General features: G+C 36.3%; 1 pseudogene across 1 annotated transcript; it reads right to left on the bottom strand.

Moving 5' to 3' along the window:
- Positions 1-1,262: 1,262 nt before the first annotated feature.
- On the bottom strand, positions 1,263-9,053 carry LOC146917447 (TMV resistance protein N-like; annotated as a pseudogene). Its single transcript, XR_015015631.1, has 7 exons — positions 8,415-9,053; positions 7,062-8,172; positions 6,817-6,901; positions 3,637-3,839; positions 2,794-3,563; positions 1,833-2,706; positions 1,263-1,685 (listed from the first exon to the last, which is right to left on the bottom strand). The product of XR_015015631.1 is annotated as a TMV resistance protein N-like (transcript).
- Positions 9,054-15,362: the final 6,309 nt, after the last annotated feature.

Here is a 15,362-nt window from a genome sequence, read left to right as displayed (position 1 = left end):
ATGTATAACCCCTACAATTTTAGGCTTTATTTGGATTGATGAAATAGAACGGAGCGGAATAGAACAAAATGGAGCAGAGCAGAATGGATTAGAGGTTTCATTCCATTGTTTGAATATTTTATTAAATGTTTTCATTCCATTGATTGGAAAATGAATGGAACATAACAGCTTTATATTATTTTTAGTCTACTTATACCCTTTATTAATTATTAAGTTGTAATCTCACTATTTAAACCAGCTCATGCTGGTGAGGAATAAATCAGAACAACATTTATCTGTTTCTTTCTACATCATTCATAAGTATAAAAAACCCAGCATTAAAGTCTAGCATAAATATCGAAGTAGCGAATGGTTCACATTAGACTATATATGAAGTAAAATCTTTGGCAACTATAGAAGCATAGAAACTGTGCTTAATCACAACATTAGGCCTCTAAAATGGAGGAAACTCAACATCAACCAACACATACTGAATGAGTGAAATTATACAAACTCAAAATAGACCGGCATTACCATCTTTCGTTCATGTGTCGAAATAGTGATTTCATTGAAAACTAGTCATGTACAAGAGCAGGCATGAATTTCAGATTGACGGAAGTTAAATTTTTAGCTGACTATCAACTTCTCCCCATATTTGGTTATTATCCAACTAATGCATCTTGATTCCTCAATTCCAAAAGCTTGATTATCAAAACTTTTTCTAAATGCGCTGACTAACATCAAAAACTCTATTTGCACGCGAAGTTAAAAATTAAGGCTTATAAATATTTAAAGATTCTACCTGGAATAGTTGCTGCTTAATCAAAATAAAGGCGAGTACAATCACATTCCGCTATCATATTACGTTCATGAAAATCAGATTGATTCAAATGAATCGATTAATATCTGTTCTAATTTTTCCTTTTGTTGTGTGCAGATGCAGGGTATTGTTCACCTCTTCTTGCTCAGGGACGGGTGAGAATTTAAAGAAACGTATGAAATTTTATTTTCGAAGATAACTTACATGTTTTGCAAATCATGCATCAAATTTTATTTTCAGTTTTACCTAACCTATAGCATCATGATCATGAACTTTTGTGAAAAAGTGATCATTGATGTCATCATTTTTAAAGCATCCAGGAAAATATAATAACTATGATAGTTGAATATCGTTATCTATAAACAATAGTTAGAAGGAAAATTTCTTGAGAACATACTATAACATACATGAATTTCATTACGATAGTTGAATTTTATTATCATATTACTTTCAGGAAAATCAGAAGCATTAAAATGAATCAATTAATAATTGTGATCTACTTTGACATTGACATTCATAGCCAATGATGAACAAATTGAGTCTCAAATGAAATAAATTCAACGAGGGAGTGTTTGATATACATCGATTTTGTAAGAAAGAAGACAACTACATAAGGGAGCTTGTTATGAAACAAGAAAGCAATTAATCGTCCTGTGCTTTGGTACTCAAACCACTCTGGAATCGTTGCACTTCCGGCCATATGAAAGTTTGCGTTTCCAGCCTCATGCAGTTCCTGATAGTTATAAATAGTTTACAAGTTTACAAACATAAATTACATCATTCTATGAAATATTAAGTCTGATAAGATTTTGGAAAGAAAATGGCAACTCTTCTATGGTGCCCGCCGGAACAAGTGATGATATATTTTCCATCTCTCCTAATATTTCTGAAAATAAGGACGCAAATATCAAATTTAACACAAATAGAAGTTTATTCAGCAACTATGATCCAACAAGGAAGTAAATATCTAAATTAAGATACACAACGAATCAAATTCAAGCTAATAATAGTAGAGATATGATTCATCACTTACTATTAATTGAAACGTACACATGCTGAGGAGAGAAGTGTTTAATTAGTATAAGCTTTGTACCTCAATCCGACGTTGAATCAATTCCTTGATCGTAGGACAGTGGAGAGGACTATATATTCATCATTCACAGTATCATCCAATGAATGCATTGATAACATTAGAAGAAATGAAAATCACACATGGCTGCTTTCACTTGCATGTCAATGATTCCATTCATTGTTTCTGTTCCATAAATTTTGTCATCTCACTTTCATGTCCTGTTATCTATGCTTTTGCACCAATGGTGGTCGTCTTCATCGTCATAAAGAACATCATCAACATCATAAAAAACATCATCACCATCATCATCATTATCAAGAACATCATCAACATCATAGAAAACATCATCATCATCATCATTATCATTTAATTTTATCTTTTTATAAGGTTTGGTGAATCGAATTTCTTCCATGTTAATTTCCTGTTTGTAAAAATAGATTCCAATTTCTGTTACTGGTTCCACCTTCGGATGTTCACATGTAACCTCTGCATGGATCCATTCATTTTCTATAATTATTTTGTCCATGTGGTAAAGTATATTAGATTCACGGTTCATATCATACAAATATGTATGATGAGTCGACAGCATACCAAACATAACCATGTGAATTGGATGATCATATTTTTTGTCATTGATGATTAGAGTGGGTATTTCAATATCATAATAAGACCAGGTTTTAGCAACTGATTTTGTAGAAAAACAGATAGCCATGGAAGGGAGCTTGTTACGAAACCAAAAAGAAATTGTCTGTCCCATGTTTTGGTGATCAAACCACTCTGGAATCCTCACAAATCCTGAAAAACAAAAGTATGTTCCTCCAGCCTCATGCAGTTCCTGTTGGCCATAAATAATTCATAGAGTAAACAATCTTATATAAGATTAAGTCAAATACAAGGAAAACAAAAAAAATAAAAAATAAACCTTATTCAATAGCATGTTTCTGGCAGAGGAAGTCAAGGATTTGCAGACAACCGTTTTACTGTTGGTGGAATCCCTCTAATTTCTCGAAGGCACTTGCAATCATCCAATCTAAGAGACCATAAAAAGCGAAAATCTTTCATGCATTCTGGAAGAATTGTGAAATTATTTCCTGATAGGTTTAATATTTTCACATTAGCCGACCACCTGACAAGTATTGGAAGAAATTCATCTGACAAGTTGCATTTTGTCAGCTGTATATATTCTGCCCTTGTAGACACCATGGAACTCAATTTATCATGTTTCTTTGGAAATAGACAATCCTCAGAGATAATGAATGACAAATTTGGCATCCTAAAAATGCTACGAGGTAACCTAAGCATTCCTTTTCCCTCTATATTTAAGGAACCAAGCCCAGTGAGATTTTGAAATGAAACAGGCAGTTTTTCAATGGAAGTGTTTTCCAAAGTAATATTAGTAACATTCTTCATCTCTCCTAATATTTCTGGAAAAGTCTTAAGACTCTCACAATATGAAAGCTTCAGTTGTTGAAGAGAGGTTGACTTCAGTGGTGGGAAACTCAAAAGCTTGCTGCAACCTTCAGCGTTCAAGATTTCAAGTTTATTCAGCAACCCAACAGATTTGTGAATTTCAATTAAATTCTCACAATATTGAAATGAAAATATTTCTAAATTTGGGAGATTGGAGACGTCGTGCATCCTTGTTAAATACTGACATTTATCTAGATTTAACTCTGTCATATTAACAAACCTCTGCAAAATATAATGAATGAATATTCTTATAGTGTATATGATGAGGAAATAAAATCATTACATTTACACCTACCTTCACTGTGCCACGCAACTGAAATGATGTAAAGTCACTTTCCTTTAGCTTGCATATAGAAAGTTTCTTTGGGCAAAAATCAGACGGTATGAACCGTGAAGGATATTTATGCCATTCCAATACCCTCAAACTCTTAGGAAGATATTTAGGACCTTTGGAAAAGCTCCCATTCTTAACAATAAGTGTTTTGAGGTTTTGCATCTGTTGCGAATTCGATGAGAAAACACACCAATAACAAACTTGATGTGTGGAGCAAGGGATAATTAAGCAACCAAAATCAAAGTGTATGGAACAATTAACACAAGCCAAAAGTAGAAAACAACAGCGAGAAAAAAAAAGGAAGAGAGAACACAAAGAATCTGTTTACCCAGTTCGGTCCAAATTAACCTAGTCTGGGGGAGAGAGCAGCCCTCCGTTCCACTATATGATGAGTAACGTTACAAAAGAGATTTCAATGGGTTACAAGAATAAGTCTCTCGCCTAATTCTACCCAAATCCCAGCCTCTTCCCGTAACCAAGAGACTCAATCCTAATAGTGTTTCCCAAGGTGAATCAACCTTCAAACCCTAGTTTGTTGCCAAGAGACAAACTCTATACAAACCCTAGTTTGATTTCTAAACCCTTGTTTCAGCCCCCTCTATCTCTCTCTAAATAGTCTGATACAAGGCCTATATTTATAGTAAAAGAAACTCCCATAAAATTGTAACAAATCTGGCCCAAAAATACGTTTCTGAAAAATAACAGCACGCGAAATCGGCCACCGATTTTCCAAATCGGCCACCGATTTTTCCCGAACAGAAAGCCTCCCAAAAGGCAGCCAAAATCGGCCACCGATTTTCCAAATCGGCCACCAATTTGTACTTTCAGCAAACATCAATTTTGGCCTCCAAACTCCAATTTTGAGTCACTTTCACAACAATCTCCACCTTGACTCCAAATTAGTGATGATGCCCATTTAACATCAACACCTTGCTGCTCTTTCCCTTGCTTCCCACTACACCAAGTAGCTCCACAAGTTTACACCTTAATCTCTTCAATCATCGGAATGCCTTCCGCCCCTTTGAAGATCCTTGTGTCCAAACTACTCAAGGAATTTTAGGTAGTTCCACAAGTACACACCTTAACCTCTTCAGCCATCGGAATGTCTTCCGCCTTCTCGAAGATCCTTGTATCCAAACTACACTAGGAATTTCAGGTAGTTCTACAAGACTACACCATACCTCTTCAATACGAGACATCTCCCGCTTCCTTGAAGATCACCTTGCATCCAATCACCCTTGGACTTTTAGGGTAATTCCACAAGCCGTGCTATACATTCTTCAACCTCCGGAATGCCTTCCGTCTTCATGAAGAAAACCCTTGCTCACCACTAGAGCATAGCACCCAAGGTCCTCCATAGTCGTACCACTCCCGGTGTGTTCAACTCCACCTAAAGCTGAGCTTCCAACCTCTCAACTAGCAAATGAGTACATCCCACTATGTCTTCCTTGAACCTCCACCTCAACCGGTAGATCATGAGTATTCTTACCACCGCCTCTCCAGGCTGATGTTGAGTGTTTAACGTCTCTCCAGACGATCACCGCTCTACCAGGCATCACCCCCAAGGTGAGAAACATCACCTTCATCCTCTAAACAGCACACCATCAAAGCACCTGCATCCTCATAACCCTCAGAGACAATTTGTACGGAATTACCAATCTCCGGACAATCCTTCTTGAAGTGACCCATCTTGTTACACTTAAAGCATTTAAACTTTGTCTTGTTACTACTCTTTCCCCGGTTACCTCTACCTCCACCATTCCCTCTTGAAACACTTAGGCCTTCCCCGTTTTCATCAACTCTCAAGTCCTTCGACTTAGTCAACTCCTTGGTTCTCAAAGCTGCTTGAACTTCTTCCAAGGTAACAGTGCCTTCTTTTCCATAGAGCATGGTATCTTTAAACGATTCAAAAGATCTAGGTAGAGCACACAACAAGAGTATAGCTTTATCTTCATCCTCAAGATTCACCTCAATATTCTCCAAGTCATCAAGGATTTTGTTGAACTCTGTAAGTTGCTCCATGATGGCCTTTGACTCCACCATCTTGAATGAGTAGAGTTGTTGCTTTAGGAATTGCCGATGACCCAAAGACTTTGTCATATACAAAGATTCCAACTTTGCCCACATCGATGCCGCGGTTGGTTCCTTTGCTACTTCTCTCAAAACTTTATCTCCGAGGCACAAGACAATGGCACTCCTGGCCTTGTCCACCATCTCGGTCTTCTCCGCTCGTGTCATGGTGACCGGTAACGAACCTTCACCCTTCAAAGCTTTCTCACACTTTTGTTGTATCAACACCACTTCCATCTTTACCTTCCATAACCCAAAATCGTTATCGCCGGTAAACTTCTCAATATCCCACTTTGAACCCATGATACTTGATTATCCTTTGACCTTTGCCCCACGGTGGGCGCCAATTGTTGCGAATTCGATGAGAAAACACACCAATAACAAACTTGATGTGTGGAGCAAGGGATAATTAAGCAACCAAAATCAAAGTGTATGGAACAATTAACACAAGCCAAAAGTAGAAAACAACAGCGAGAAAAAAAAAAGGAAGAGAGAACACAAAGAATCTGTTTACCCAGTTCGGTCCAAATTAACCTAGTCTGGGGGAGAGAGCAGCCCTCCGTTCCACTATATGATGAGTAACGTTACAAAAGAGATTTCAATGGGTTACAAGAATAAGTCTCCCGCCTAATTCTACCCAAATCCCAGCCTCTTCCCGTAACCAAGAGACTCAATCCTAATAGTGTTTCCCAAGGTGAATCAACCTTCAAACCCTAGTTTGTTGCCAAGAGACAAACTCTATACAAACCCTAGTTTGATTTCTAAACCCTTGTTTCAGCCCCCTCTATCTCTCTCTAAATAGTCTGATACAAGGCCTATATTTATAGTAAAAGAAACTCCCATAAAATTGTAACAAATCTGGCCCAAAAATACGTTTCTGAAAAATAACAGCACGCGAAATCGGCCACCGATTTTCCAAATCGGCCACCGATTTTTCCCGAACAGAAAGCCTCCCAAAAGGCAGCCAAAATCGGCCACCGATTTTCCAAATCGGCCACCGATTTGTACTTTCAGCAAACATCAATTTTGGCCTCCAAACTCCAATTTTGAGTCACTTTCACAACAGCATCTTCTTGAGTTCATCTCCCTTCCAATCTACCACCTCTTCCTCAGATGACGGGAATTCCAAATATATAATTTCAATTTCACTTGATCCCTTAAAGCGCAAAAAAAAAAAAAAAAACACAAATCAACCAAGATAACAAAGAAACCATTCAAGAATAGGTTACAATTTGATATTAATAGGATTAGTAAAAACGAACAAAATGAAGGCTTAAGATAACAAAATAACCATTCATGGATATCAGTATATTCACCTTATCTTCTTCTAAGACATGAATTATGTCTTTATGGAACCACAGCCTACTATGTCTTCCAGGCTCTTTTGGAGATTTTTCACGGACAATTTCTTTACCCATTTTCTCTATCAAGGCATGTAATGTCACATAACTCCACGAGCACAGGCTGATCTTTATGAGAGATTTTTTATGCAACACACTGATTTGATGTTTCACACAGTTACCATAATGAGCATGAAGTATATCTTCCAGTTCATTCAATTCATATCCATTGAAGCAGCAAGCGATGTCGAGAAAAACATTCTGCTCATCTTCCTCCAAAGCATCATAGCTAACTTTAAGTATCTCTTGGATCTTTTTAATGGGAATCCTTTCATACTGATTTAATGCAGATTTCCATTCTCCTATATTCTTTCCAAACAAGTTGGAACCCACTACTTCTAAAGCCAATGGAAGGCCTGAAGCATAAGTTACTGCATGGCGTAAAACGTTGTCGAAATATGTATCGACTTTGTTTTTTTTGAAAGCATTCCACCTCAACAATTCAAGAGCTTCATTCTCATTTAGCTTATCTATTTCATATGCTCTTTCAATCCTATGACCTGCTAGCAATTGTTTGTCTCGAGTGGTAATGATCACTCTACTACCAGGACCAAACCAATCATGTCCTCCAGCCAAAACTTGCAATTGCTTCAGTTCATGAACATCATCTAGAATCAACAAAACCTTCTTTCGGTGAAGCCTTTGCTTTATGATTGGAATTCCCTCATTGACATCTCCTAACTTAACGTCCAATTCAACTAATTTGGAAAGGAGCTTTTCCTGTAGATGCTCTAAACCATACTTAGCTGAGTTTTCCCTTACGTCGTGAAGAAAACACAAACCATCAAACTGGTCGGCTATGGAATTGTAAACTGCTCTTGCAAGTGTTGTCTTTCCCATTCCACCAGTCCCGTGGATACCTAGCATCTGAACTTCACCATTAGAACCAACATCCAGAAATGAATTTACTTTTAGGACCCTAGACTCGAGACCAACAGGGTAATCGGCAACATTTAAAGGAACACGATTGATCTTGTTGGATACATATTTGACTATCTTCTCAATAAACTGGTATTCATATCCATTCCTACCCAATCAAATAAGTTTGAGTAAATTCATCACAAATTCACAATCACAAATTCATAATCACATATTGATAATAGTTGTATAAATAGAATTTAAATATTGTTTTGACATACAAGTGATTTACACTAGTTAATAATAAATTAAATATTTCATATTTTAACTGCAAGATGAAATGGTCAGAAAATAGAAAATTAAACAAATATGATATAAGTAAGAATGCAAAACATGAGTTAAGTGGGGTACCTAGGATTGAAATGGTGGCCAGAGAAGTTAGCAGTTTGAGTTAGAGCACTCTTCCATTTCTGCAACCTCTCCATGCCATCCTTGTTATTTTGGAACCTCTCTATATGATCATCTAGTGCTTTACCATAACTGCCCTTGTGATGTCGCACGTGAGAAGGTTCCACATCATAGAAAATCGGCAAAACTAGACGCCCACTTTCCTTGAAGCAGTGAATGATGTGCACAAGTTCATCCAAGCAAAATGAAGAAGAAGCATAATTGATAGACAAGACAGGAATGAAAATCCTAGACTCTTCAATGGCCTTGAAAAGTGACGGTGTTACTTTGTCACCTCCTTGAAGCTCTCTGTCGTCAATGAAGGTGCGAATTCCCTTCTTACAAAGATCTTTGTGGAGATTTCCAGTAAAACCATAGCGAGTGTCGCTACCTCTAAAACTAAGGAACACGTCATAGGTGAATCCATAGGAGAAGGAAGAGGAGGAGGAGGAGGAGGAGATAGATGATTGAGTATGAGAAGGAAGAGCCATGAGAATAGAGAATAATAGGAAGAGGAGTATGAGAAGGAAGAATACGGACGAGTGTGTGTGTATTATTGGAAAACATGAATGGGAACGTTCAAACTTCTTTTCCTTTTCCTGTCTTTTGTGTTGGCCAATACACAATAATATAATGTAACAAGGAAAAGCACAAGTGTAAAATCATACAATAGTGTAATCGTTATTTTTGCTTTTGACACATTTAAATTGTATTCAAACATATTAGTATATGTAACCAAAAAAATAATATATTAGTATATTAATTTAATCTGCTTTAGGACAATTAAGTTTCAATTTTAATTTCAGATTAGATAATTTTTCATGTTAGAGAAAATGAAATTTACTACCAACTAAGTATAATTAACGCAGCAAGGTCGAAATTTCATGTATGCCGTGTGGGTCAGCCAACACATAACGATAATAGAAAAAGTAAAGTAAGTCTCACAAAAAAAAAAAAAAATATATATATATATATATATATATATATATATATATATATATATATATATATATATATATATATATAACGGTAGTGGTGCATATATTATATGCTGGAAAGTCAAGTAATGGAAACGGCAGGTAAATTCTCAAGAATTCATGGCGAAGTTTCTAGTAGTGACTATATGCACCACTACCGTTATATATATATATATATATATATATATATATATATATATATATATATATATATATATATATATATATATATATATATATATATATATATATAACGGTAGTGGTGCATATAGTCACTACTAGAAACTTCGCCATGAATTCTTGAGAATTTACCTGCCGTTTCCATTACTTGACTTTCCAGCATATAATATTACCGTAGGAAAATATGCAGGAAACCAGTATTTCTACCGTTTTTCCTGCGGACCGTCATATTGTCTTTCCTGCATGTTTGTATTATTTTTTTAAAACTTAATAAATATTTGTAAAATTTTCAGTTTCTTCATTATTTTAATAAATAAATTAGATATCGAATATGAACCCTGTAATTTTAAATTTATATCCATATCAAAAGATGTGTAATATTAGAACAAAATTTAATTAATTTTTTTTTATGCATGCTAAATGTTAAAAAATTATAAATAATATTAGAACAAAAATGTGTGTACAAAAATACTTGAACACAACATGTGGAGTAGGGCACATCCAATTGTTTGTGTGTGTGTGTGTGTGTATGTTAAAATAGACAAGGAAGTCCTTGACAATAACATAAGTGTTGTCAAAGTGACTCAAAATTGGAGAAATTGATGTCTGGAAGCTGTCAAAATCGTAGCACGATGTGGAGGATCGTAGTACGATTTTTGAACCAGGTATGGACTTCGCATTCTGGAAAAATCGTAGTACGATGTGGAAAATCGTACTACGATGGTGCGCTGATGCAGAAAAATAAAAACGTATTTTCAGCGTGAGATTTGGTTCCAATTTATGAGGGATTGCTTTTACTATAAATATAGACATTGTATCAGTGTAAACCTGGAGATAGAGGGGGCTGAAACAAGGGTTTAGAAAGGCAACAACAAAACTAGGGTTTGTAGAGTTTGTCTCTTTGGAACAAACACTAGGGTTTGAGGGTTGATTCACCTTGAAAACACTATTAGGATTGAGTCTCTTGGTTACGGGAAGAGGCTGGGTTTTGGGTAGAATTAGGCGGGAGACTTATTCTTGTAACCCATTGAAATCTCTTTGTAACGTTACTCATCATATAGTGGAACGGAGGGCTGCTCTCCCCCAGACTAGGTCAATTTGGACCGAACTGGGTCAACAAATTATTTGTGTTCTCTTTTCTTCTCGCTGCTGTTTTCTACTTTTGCTTGTGATTATCACTGTTATTCACTTTGATTTTGGTTGCTTAATTATCCCTTGCCCCACACATCAAGTTTGTTATTGGTGTGAGTTTTTCATCGAATTCGCAACAATAAGAGGGGTTGAACTGTGTTGGTTTTTCTAAAACTTTTTCTAAGTGTTTGTAAAAAGAGTTCGGAGTCTCATTCATAATAGATTTCTTTTTATAGTCTAAAATAGAGTATGCAGCGAAGCAAAGTTAAACACAAATAGAGAGAAAAATATTTCAAATAAATTAAAAGAAAAGAATCATATACCTTCTGCACATATATTAAGAATAAAAATAATGGATCCACAAAAATTGCCACCATGCAAAAAATGGCGCTAGAAATTTGTTCCATTGTTGAACAAGTTTTGTGTGAGAGGATTTATAACTCCAGAAACACATGAAGAGCAGAAAAAGAAAAAATTTCTCCCAAAACCCTTGGTATCTCCATAAAATGCATTTTGGAACTGTAAACATTCAAGACATGGACAAAACTATACTTGGTTATGTGAAAATCATATATTGAACAGTGGTAAGAATAAAGATGCATTGAACAAAATGTTAGATGAGTATTTTAGTTTATCATCTTATATTATAATTTTTTATTACATACTAAGCGCATGTTTGGATTACAGGTGAGTTTGATGAAATCACGGTGACATCAAAACTTGGTCGGTGCTCTATATTGTAGTTTTTATCAAAATCATGGTTGCAGTTGCACACTGGATTATGTCAAACTCGTCGTCAATCCTTACAAGTATGAAGTGAATTTCAAATTGTAGAAGGAAACGCTTTCCAAAATTAAGTAGAAATAATGGTATATAACACATTTTAGGAAGAAACATACCTTAGGATCAAATTCATTTGAATATTTTGGATTTGTTTGTTGAGAAGCCTTGAAGTAAGTAGGACAAGTAGTACAATAAGGATCATCACACATTCCTAATGGCCCAGATTTCTCTAAATGTTCATTTTCTCCATCATGGTTATTATTCCTCCAATGTTTTTCATCTTTGACATGGAAAGGAGAAACTTTTTCTGTCTTGAAATTCTCTACTTTGTTTTCTATCACAACTACACTACAGAGTGCACCATCATGTCCATTTTTTGGACTAGTATGTTTTTCATTTGACTCCATAGAGATCAAGTGAATAGAAAATTTTCACTTTCTTTCCTTGATATATGCATATGAGAAATATAATTTGTAAGTTCATCAGAACATAGTTTGTGTATGTCTTTGTGACAGCACTAAATAAGATGAATTATGAAAGGGAAGAAGGTATATTATAAAACAGTAAATACCAATAACACGACAACGGACATGACACTGACTCATTGACACGAGTAATAGTTTGAGAAAGAGTAAAAAAAGTAAATTATAGAATTAAGCATCAATTTAATCCTAAAGTATCAGTCTCTCTTCAATTTAGTAATTTTTTTTTTTAAACCGGGTATCTCCACGTGTGCTACTGTTGATACTAATCCCTCGAGCCTGGTGGGACTCAAATGGGTGGCAAACTCTCCTTAAGAGTTTTAATGCTGCTGCATGTCCAAGGTTGTATTCCAATCCAGGATCTTGGTTAAGTGATAAGTGTTTAAAAGTGATATATTTCATATAGGAGTTTAGGCATTTTAGTGACTTGTTTTGCAAGATTCTCTATGGAAAACTCCAATTATTGTGTAAATATGTCATTTATGCTTTTGAGCCTTATTCTACCCTTTTTGTGCAGGAAAATACAAGCAAGGAGCAAGAAACGTCAAAGTTCAAGATCCCACGCTATTAACGTGTCCTACGCTATTAGCGTGATGAAGAAATGGCCAAGGTCAGAGAGATACGCCATTAGCGTACCTGGGGCGTAGGTTTTGGAGAACTCTTGAAGAGTACGCTAATAGCGTATTCTGAGCTATTAGCGTACAAGCTCCAGAGAGCTACGCTATTGGCGCACCTGGAGCGTAGCTAGTCAAGAAGAACTACGCTATTGGCGTAAGCTACGCTATTAGCGTAAATACTCCAGAGAGATACGCTATTGGCGTGGCTGGAGCGTAGCAGCAGGGCAAGGCCAACGTGGCACTCTCCTATTGGCCAGATTATAGGCCGCCTTACCACGCTATTAGCGTGAGTTGCGCTATTAGCGCAGGTGCAAAAACACAGGCCATTTAAATAGCATTTTTACCTCTCTTTTAGGTATTCACTATTCCATTGAAACATTTTATACATTTCTAGAGAGAGGTTAGAGCTATTTCATAGAGAGAAACACAAAGCAAGTGATTAAGGAGTAGATTCAACCCTAGATTCATTGAGACATCAAGGATCTTGGCATGGAATCTTCATCTTTCCTTCATTCCTTGCATTAGTTTACATGTCTATATGTAACTAACCTTCTTTGTAGTATTGAGGTAACAATCAAGCTATTATGTAATCTTTTGATCTTTTAATATATATGGTTCTAGCTATATGATTCAATATTGTTGTTATTCTTGCTTTTAATGCTTTCAAAGAGATTCAAGATGATTTGGACACAAACTCTTGAATCTAGAACTAGAATAACAATCTATCTTATGTTAAATCACTCTTGACAAGTTTGTAAACCTTTGATAATTACTTTTAATCAAGATTTTAATGCTTTCGGATACTTAATCAGGCTGGACACGGTCGATTAAGTTATCCGATCGACTTTGTTATCGTTTAAGGAATTTGGACACGAATGTTTAAACGCTAACTTAGAAATAACGATGTCGCTTTGGACACGAAGGATATTGTAGAAATGATTGTGATAATATTGGTTATAAAGCTAGAGTCTGTTAATCGATCGAGAGATTGCTGCTGTTATGCTTGCTCGTTATCTTATACCGCAAGCGAAATAGTTCGATCCCCTCTCGTTTTTACTTTAGTGTCAAACATGGATATAGTGTTACAAACAAACAAATTATATCCAAACCCTTAATGTGAACGATTGTGTAAATGCTTATGATTAAACGTAACTCCCTGTGGAAACGATCCTATATATACTCACGTGTACATAGTTATATGACGTGTAGGAAAAATCCTACATCAAAATGGCGCCGTTGCCGGGGAGTAACGGAAATTTTTATCATAAGTATTGAAACAATTTTGTCATGTTAAGTCAATTTTGCACAAAATTCTTTCATGCATATACTTATACACATATATCATTCATTATTTTTTATGCTAACCACCTGGTATAGTCTTGGTGAACTTTGTTTATGTGAGGTACCGTTGATAAAGAAGACCTACAATTTGATCCTGAAATTGAGAAAACTGCTAGGTTACTTAGAAAGCAAGCAAAGGAAGCTAGGAGATTAGCCAGGCTGGCTCAGCCGGAATCTTTACTTTTTATTCCTTCTCCGTCAGGTTCGGTGCATACTATATCACTAGGTGATTCTTCATCACATTCTTCTGCACATTCATCTCCGAGGAGTGAACCAGAAGTAGTCATGGCTAATGAAGATGAGAATGCTCTACCTATGTGGGTTAGTCCGAGGAGGCTAGCTAATCTTGGCAACCGTAATGCCAAATCTATTGAGCTGAAGTCTGGGTTGATAAACTTGATAACTCATAACCAGTTTACCGGTATGGATCATGAGGATCCATATAGACATCTTACCAACTTCTATGTTACCGCCGGTACACTAGGTATGAAGGAAGATGAGGAAGAGGGTGTGTTTGTGCAATTGTTTCCTCATTCTTTGATCGGGAAGGCTAAGGAGTGGTATCTTGATCAACCAACTTCTTTGATGGAAAATTGGGGTGAGCTAGAGAAAGCATTTCAAGAAAGGTTCTTTCCGGAAGATAGGCATCTTGAGGCTAGAACTTCAATTACAACTTTTGCTCAAGGCCAAAGTGAGACTCTTTGTGAAGCTTGGGAGCGTTATAAATCATTGCTAAGGAATTGTCCAAAGCATGGATTTGATAGCCAAATGCAACTATATCTTTTTCGTCAAGGACTTCAAGACATGTCCAAGACGATGCTAGATGCAAGTGCTGGAGGTTCTATTGCTATGAAAAATCCAGCTGATGCTGTCAAAATCATTAATCAAATGGCTCTTAACACAAGAAAATCCTCTCACAACTGGAATCCTAATCAAAGGAAAGTCGGTATTTTGGAACTAGAAGCAAATGATGCGGTCTTAGCTCAAAATAAGCTCCTCACTCAACAAATAGAAGCTATGCAAAAGGAGATGAGAGCTATGCCTAAACAAATTCTTGAATCTCTCAAGCAAGAAGGAGGAACCGCTCAAGTCTATACTTGTGGACTTTGTACGGGGGATAATCCCACCGGCTATTGTCCCGAACCCGGTTCTTTTGAAGGGGAAGAGGTCAACTATGTGGGAAACCAACAAAGGCCTAACCAACCACAACAAGCCGGAACCTCACAACAAAATCCGGGTACTTCCAACTTCCAAGGAAGGTATCCGGCCAACCAAAACCAACAAAGACCTTGGAGAACACCGTACAACAATAACTATCAATATCCACCATCAAACTTCTACCAACAACCTTACCAACAACCATTCAATAATCAATACCAAAATCCACCACCAAATAACCCC

The sequence above is a fragment of the Medicago sativa genome, chromosome 6, assembly GCF_051527215.1.
Source record: "Medicago sativa cultivar Bolivia chromosome 6, Bolivia_mono, whole genome shotgun sequence".
NCBI lineage: Eukaryota > Viridiplantae > Streptophyta > Magnoliopsida > Fabales > Fabaceae > Medicago > Medicago sativa.
The sequence above is the reverse complement of the archived record's forward strand: the minus strand, read 5'-3'. Positions and strand labels throughout refer to the sequence as shown.